General features: G+C 41.2%; 1 pseudogene; it reads left to right on the top strand.

The window, feature by feature from the left end:
* Positions 1–7,333: 7,333 nt before the first annotated feature.
* On the top strand, positions 7,334–7,431 carry LOC145580442 (small nucleolar RNA R71; annotated as a pseudogene).
* Positions 7,432–8,146: the final 715 nt, after the last annotated feature.

Here is an 8,146-nt window from a genome sequence, read left to right as displayed (position 1 = left end):
CGCCCCCAAACCATTTTCTTTTCTTCGTCTAGCATCTATTGGTAAGAGCGCTCGGCCAAGAAGTCTGCTAGAGCTTGAGCCTTGATGGTTCTTCTTGGCTGATAGCTAATGCTGAACTCAATGAGCTCGAAGCCCCACTTTGCTAGCCTACCAGATTTTTTAAATTTGCCGAGGACTTTTTCCATCGGCTGATCAGTCAAGACCACTATTTGATGGCAGTCAAAATAAGGCCTCAGCTTCCGACCGGCTACCACTACTACATATGCAACTTTATTAAGTAGGGGGTATTGAGTCTCGGCATCCGTTAGAGTGTGACTGACGAAGTAGATCATCTCCTTCGGCTGGGCATGCTAGTATTAGGAGTTGAGCAAGATGCTCACGGAGCAGCTTGAAGGCTTCTTTTTGCTCGTCTTCCCAGATGAGCTCTTTGGTTTTGGGAGCTTCAACGCTTTGAAGAAGGGTAACCCTTTGTCCGATGCTTTAAACATGAACCTAGACAATGAAACCATTCTTTTGGTGAGACGCTGAACATCCCTCTTTGTTTTCGGCTCAGGAAGGTTGAGCGCTCCTTGCACTTTGTTGGGATTGGCATCAATCCCCCTTTTGTTGACCATGAAGCCGAGGAACTTGCCTGACTTCATGCCGAGAACACACTTCTTCGGATTCAGCTTCATTTGGTGCTTTCTTAAGGTGGCGAAGGTTTCGGCCAGGTCCGCGACATGGTCCTTGTCTTTCTTACTTTTTAACGATTGAATCGTCAACATAAACTTCCATGTTGCAGCCATTTTGCTCGGCGAAGACCTAATCAACCAGCCTTTGATATGTTTCCCTAGCATTTTTCAATCCGAAAGGCATCATTTTATAATTTTACACCCCGGTGTCTGTAACGAATGCCATTTTTGCTCAATTATCGGGGTGCATGAAGATTTGATGATACCTTGAGAATGCGTCCTTGAAACTTAGCAGAGCATGTCAACTTGTCGAGTCGAGTAGTTGATCGATCCTCGGCAAGGGGTAGAATTCCGTCGGACAAGCCCTATTTAGGTCCGTGAAGTCAATGAACATTCTCTAGATGAAGCCTGCATCCAGAAGTTTTTTACCTCGGCTGCAATATCTCGGTTCTTATTTACGGAGTAATTTTGCTTCTTTTGCTTAACCGGTCGACAAATGGTGTCGACATTAAGCTTGTGAGAGATGAGGTTTGGGTCAATCCCGGGCATGTCTGCTGCCGAAAAAGAGAACATATCTTTTTAGTCCCATAGGAGTTGGATGAGGTCAACACCAACGTTCAGATCGAGTCCTAGTCCAATGTTGACATACTTTTTGGTGTCTCCCTCGGTCAAACCTATTGATTCAGTCTACTGGTCAAGCTCCATTGCTTTGGAACCAGACTCTTCAAAATCTGGCCTACTGTCAATATTAGTAGGCTTCCCAGACTCCGGCTGGTGTTCTGAGTCTTTCTGCTCAGATGAGGAACCAGCTTTTTCTTTTCCCCAAGACTTTTCTTGTGCTAGGGTGCCTTAGGTCAAAGAACATAAGCAATTAGGCTTCTTTGTTCATCAGTCTCTTTATTTTTCTTCTTCCTCATCATCAAGACTTTTGGACGACTTGAGGTAGTTGCATCTTTGAGCCTCCTTTTGGCTTCCCTGAATTCTTTCGGAGTAGCCGACGTCTGAAACTTAGATCAGCATTTGATGGTACGTGGAGACTACTCCTTGGATCTTGTGAATCATGGGTCTCCCCATGATCACGTTATACACACATGGAACGTCCATGACCAGAAACTCGGCCATGACATTCTTGGCTAATTCATCGCGGCTGATGGTGACGGGAAGAGTAATATTCCTCTCAAGATATGTTGCAGACCAGTTAAATCAAGATATCGGGTAAGGTACCGGAGTCAGGTGCTTGGTCTTCATCTTCAGCTGGTCGTATGCCTCTTCAAAGAGGATGTTTGCACCGCTGCCACCGTTAACGAGAGTTTGCCAGACATCATGGTTAGCGATGGTTGTGATGATAACCAACAGGTCGTCATGGGGGTATGCCACCCCCTAGCAGTCTTCGGTTGTGAATGTAAAGTTCGGCACCGGAGAGTGGGGTGCTCGGAGATCAGCAGGATTTACTTGATGAATCAAGCCCTTCAAGTGAAGTTTTCGCTCTTTTTGAGAGTTTTTTCCTCCAGAAATGACAAGGATATCAAGATGGTCCTTAACCTGCACCTTGGTGTTTTTCCGGGGGAAATCCAATTCTTGCCGAGAAACTTTCTTGGCTGTCTTCTCTTCGCGGCATTCCGCGAGATATTTTTTCAAGTAACCTTTTCGGACCATATCCTCTATCTAATCCCTCACCTAGATACAGTCTTCGCTGTGGTGTCCTTGTGATTCATGGACTCACACTATCGGTCCTTATTTTTCTGTTGATGCCACGATGGGAGTGGCTTCGGCATTTTGTACTTCTGCTCATCCTTCGTTATGATGTAGATCTTAGCATGTAAAAGGGTGAGATGAGTGTATGACTTGTACTTCCCCACGAATGGGGTTTTTTTTTCTTCGGCTTAGTAGCCAAGAATGGTTTTGAGGCTTTCGCCTACCCGTTCCTCTAACTCTGGCCTTCGGACTGTTGTCCTTTTAACTTCCCAGTCCCTGATTGAGACTGAGATTTTGTTTTGTTCCATTCCTCAGCTTGGATGTATTTATTCGAGGCATTCAAGGCTTCTTCCAAGCTTTGCAAGGGATGCATGACCATGAAGTCAAGGAACCTTCCATCTTGTAGCCTATTTTGCAAAATGAATATGGCTAACAATTGGTCCAAACTTGTGATTCTAGATGACTCGTTGCTAAAGGGAGTCAAATAGTCTCGGAGGCTCTAGTCCTCTCCATTCCAACGGTTTGTCGTAGAAAACTTGCTCTTGAATTTGTTGGAGAGGTCGTCTCAACCGATGATAGAGCCTTCTTTCACTCCATTGGTGATCCACACTTATGATCCACGCACATTCTTCACCGTCCACTTGCTTGGAAGTGCTCATGTGCCCAGGGATCCACATGCAAGCTCTATCACCAAGACTTCCGTTAGCCTTTTGATAACCTCGGCTTTGTTTGCAGCAATCGTCATTGCTTCCCAACCGCCTAACAACCAATTGCATTGGTTGCTGGCCCATAGACCGACTCATTTTCTGAGTAATTTCTTTACCATGGTATCATAACATTTCTCATCTTCCCATGAGAAGTTAGGGCGGCAAGGTCCCACCTTACTCCACTAAACTTGTGAACATGTTCCGAACTACCCTTCAAACTTGACCCCTCTAGTCATAGTGATGCTTATGGATGTAAGGTTCTTTTAATTCCTCAAACTTTATAGACTATAACTCGAACATTCCAGGTGATCATAGCAATGTTCCTTGATTAGCATCCAAATATTGGGTGATCGTAGTCAAGGCCACTCCCTTGACATCCCAAACCACACACGCATGGAGCTTATTTCCAAGGCGATTTACATAGCATCAAGAAAGGTGTTGCCTTCAGTAATGTCTGTGGCTCTCCACAATTGTTCGACTCCAATAGTTAGTTAAGTTTAGGCAATTAAAGACTTTCCCTTACCTGATCAAAAGATCAATTCACATGACATCATTTGGTTTTGAACTTTGCTCTCCCCAATGCTATCACCTTCATTGTTTGTTTGTGTTTGGGATGTAGGTGAGTTTGAGGGTGTAGGCTCTTCATAATTTGTGTTTTTCTCTTCTTTGAGGTAAGGGATTTCAAGATTTTAGACATGATTCCAGCACAATGTTTACAACCATAAACCAATCAATTACCCCTTAATCAACCACAATCACAATACCAACACCACAATACCACACTACTCCAAATAAACTACAACAACAATCACCAAGCTACTACCACAATTATCAAAATCCAAATTCTTCAATGAGCCACCAAAAATTCTCAAACAAGCTAAACAATGAACAACAACACAATGTGAAACAAAAAAAATTAGCTAACAACAAAAATGAACATCAAAATTATCAAATTAATCACCAAATTAAGCAAAAACGATACTACTATTATTCACAAGTATTAACAACCAAATTCTCAACTAAAATTGATGAAATAATGCAAAATAAGAGTAGAGAAGATGATTATACCATACAAGAAGCAAGGTTGAACAAGTTTTGAGCCCAAATTCACTCCAATTAGAAAATCCCCAAATTGTTCTTCAATGGTGGAAAGTGCTTGGAGAAGAAGAAATGGAGGAAGTTAGTATGTGATTTTGTAAATTTGGTGAAAACTGAGTGGGATTATGATGATTTTGTGAGAAATTTGAGGTTTTGAGTGAAGATTTTGAAGTATGAGGGTTAAGGTTTGTGTTGATCTAGAGTAAGGGGTGCGTTCGTGAGGTGAGGTATGAGGGAAATGAGGGAAAGAAGAAAAGAAAGAAGAAGATAAGGTGCGGCTGGGCACCCGCGCGCCCGCGTACCTGGCTACCTCTTTTGGTGAGCTCGATTGTGGGCTCTATGCATCTTTATCATCCCAGGATTGTTGAACCCACTAAACATACCAGTTTCAAAACGCCTTGACAGTGGGTTCAACATCCCTAATTAATGAGAGCACCATAATGAACCCACCAAGAGCAAACTTCCTTCACATTAAAGCACTATTTTTCCCAACTTTAAACCTAAAATTTTACTCGTACCTCCACGATTTCCTTACCCATATGACTCAACATTCGAGAAAATCGAGCGCACTCTCATCATGAAACACGTGACACCTCCACATTATGCCTATGCTCGCTCAAGGAATCCAATTCCCATGAAAACAACCAACAAATTCAAACACAAAACACGTGAAAGAAAGGAAAGAAAATAAAAGAAAAATAAAGAAATATAAAATGAAAAGAAAAAGGTTAGAAATCCGGGTTGCCTCCCGGGAAGCGCTTGCTTAAGGTCCTAAGCTCGACCCTTCCTCCAAATCACGGAGGGTTAACGAAAACCACTTTATTCAAAGTAGTAGAGAGATCAAAATTCATGCCACTCCTTGGCAACTTCCACTTCCTTTTTAGATGCATCCTCTTGCTTAATAATCTCCGACTCAAGCTTGTTTTCTTTTAAATTCATTTTCTTCTTCATGAAAGCTCTCATTTTCTTCTTTGTCTTCTTAATCCTCGTAGTAGAAGTTTTTGCACCATCAACACATTGGGAGTCGTCTTCAACCTCCTTTGAGTAGAGCTCGAACCTTGAAGGTATCTCGATTAATTTCTCATCATCAAGATTTGACGGTATCTTAACATCTTGTCTACCAAGCTTGCTCTCAACTTTGTTAGAATCATCATCACAAACTTCACAAACATCGTTAGTTGAAGAAACAACCATACAAACATTGTCAGTCAAACAAGAGGAATTTACACACATAATGCCTTTCACATATGACAAAGATTCATGCATATAATTAAGCTTAAAACTCGACTTATCATCACCAACACGCAATGTTATAAGACCACCCCTGACATGAATCAAAGCTCCCGAAGTAGCTAAGAAAGGTCTCCCTAGAATGATATGTACATTGTCATCTTCCGCTATTTCTAGAACAATAAAATTAATGGGGATAGTGAAATCTCCTATCTTAAGGGGTATATCTTCAATTCTCCCCTTGGGAAACTTGATGGAGCGATCCACTAGTTAAAGTGACATATTGGTAGGAAGAAGCTCTCCTAGCTTAAGTTTCTTGAAAACGGAGTAAGGTATAATGCTAACACTAGCCCCAAGGTCACAAAGAGCATTTTGAAAAAAATTGTCATTGATTTTGCAAGGGATAGAGAAATTTCCGGGATCTTTCATCTTAGAGGGTAAATTGTTATGAATCAAAAAACTACAACACTCCCCAACATCCACTGATTCCACTTCATTACACACTCTTTTGCCACTCAACATCTCATTAATAATTGGGCATTTAAGTCAAAGCATTAGTAAAAGGGATGGAATGATGAATCTCCTTAAGCATAGCTAGAAATATCCCAAATTAATCATCAATCTTGTTTCTCAAGAACTTTTGACAGTATAGAAGATTGGGTTTGATCACATCTCATGAAACTTTTCTTCAATTTTCATTTCCTCTTTGACATCTTTACTCTCATTCTTTGACATATCATGCTTTTCTTCCCTACAAGAATAAGTCACCTACTCACCTTCCTCACTCTTCCTCTAAACACTCTCTTCAAGAACTTTACCACTCCTAGTGGTGATAAAATACACCGCTTTTAAGATCAACTCCTTGATGGAGTAAAGAGGAAGGGCTAGCACTCTCCTTCAAGGTGTTTGCCAATTGAGTGATTTGTGTCTCTAGAATTTTGTTGTGTGTCATCATCTCATTGATCTTTTTGTCACTCACTGACAAGTAGGTGTTCAAAATTTTTGTTTGGTTCTCAATGATCTCTTCCAAAGTAGTTCTAGAGGATGATGGTTGGGCATAGGAATTTTCACCATTGCCTTGAGTTCATGGAGAAAATCTAGGTGGGGGTCCCCTTTGATTGTTGTTTTATAAATTATCTTGATTTTGGTTGCTCCAATTACCCCGGCCTTGACTTTGGCCGTAGTTTTGGTGATGATTACCATAATCTTGATTTTGGTTTTGGTTTCCATACCCTTAACCTTGACTTTAACCATTATAGCCTTGATTGTTATAGTTGCCTCGGAAATTTTGATTTCCTTAGTTTCTATAACCTACATTTTGGTTATAATTATCAAAGTTCCCTTGTTGGTGAAAGTTCCTATTCCCATTGTTCCTTTGGCCATCAAATCTTTGCTCATTGTTGTTGTTTGAAACAAAATTCACTTGTTCACACTCATTATTATCAACATCATCACAATTATTAACAAAAGCATGTGGAAAATTGGAAGCATCATGATCATACGATCCACAAATAAATATCACAAAACAGACAACCATTTGGCATATTGTTTGAAGTAGAAAGAGGAATTGAGTTAGAAGATGTACATCTCCCCTTATTGTGGGAGGGAAGTATTGGTTCTGGTGACGAAGCACTCTTAAGCTTTTCTTTGACCGAGGTCATCTCCTTTCCCAAGTTTGTAATTTGTGAGGACAAATTGTTGATGGCATATAGATGGTCGATCGAATACACCGTAGAACTGCTTTTTCCTATCGACTCTCTCTCTCTCTCACCTTCTTCCCAATCCATGTAGTGTCTCACTACATCCTCAATTATTTCCACCACCTCCTCTTCCGTCTTGTTCATGATAGGACCTCCGGCTCCGGCATTTAAGCAAGATTTTCCTTGAGGGCTTAGACCACCATAGAAAATTTGGATGATTTGATAGGTGGGAATCCCATGATGTGGGCACTCGCTTTGATACTCCTTATACCTTTCCCATGCCTCATATAAGCTCTCGTTCCCCTTTTGCTTGAATCTTTGAATAAGTGTCCTTGCTTCGGCCGTCTTCTTTAGTGGATAGAAACGAGATAGAAACTCTTTTGTCACTTCATCCCATGTCCTCAAAGAGTTTGGTTTCACCTCTTTGTTCAACCACTCTATAGCACGCCCAATAAGAGAAAAGGGGAAAAGTTTAAGTCGGATGAACTCTTAAGTAACCCCATTCACCTTAATGGTATTACAATACTTCTCAAATTCCTTGAGATAGTTGAGGGGACTCTTATTCTTGGCTCCACTAAATTGATGCATCTCTATCAATGTGATCATCGCCGGTCTAATCTCAAAGTCATTTGACGGTGACGTAGGAGGAGTAATTCTACTTTCAAACCTATAAGCTCCTGGAGTTCCCAACTCCTTCAGTGCTACTCTCGGATTAGCACCCATGCTTTCTTGTTCTTCTTCTTCTTGATGTTCTTCCTCTCTTGAGGGACTAGAGCTTAAGGAACGATTAGCAACCCTTATCTTTGTGATGGTCCTCTCGATTTCCGGATCAAGTGGCACTAAGGTCCAATCTCGTGCCTACGCATGCAAATCTGAAGAGAAAATATTAGTAGCATGACTACCACTGTAGCCTAAAAGAAGCAAAATCTTTTTGTGTTTTTCAAATATGATGGAATAGACTCAACAACTTTAACAAATAACCATGACATTCCCCGGCAACGTCGCCATTTTAACGACGGGATGGACTAGGTCGTTAGTATAACTA

Source organism: Chenopodium album, chromosome 14 (genome assembly GCF_948465745.1).
Source record: "Chenopodium album chromosome 14, dcCheAlbu1.1, whole genome shotgun sequence".
NCBI classification, from domain to species: Eukaryota; Viridiplantae; Streptophyta; class Magnoliopsida; order Caryophyllales; family Amaranthaceae; genus Chenopodium; species Chenopodium album.
Note: the sequence above shows the minus strand (reverse complement) of the source record. Positions and strands in the feature narration are given on the sequence as shown.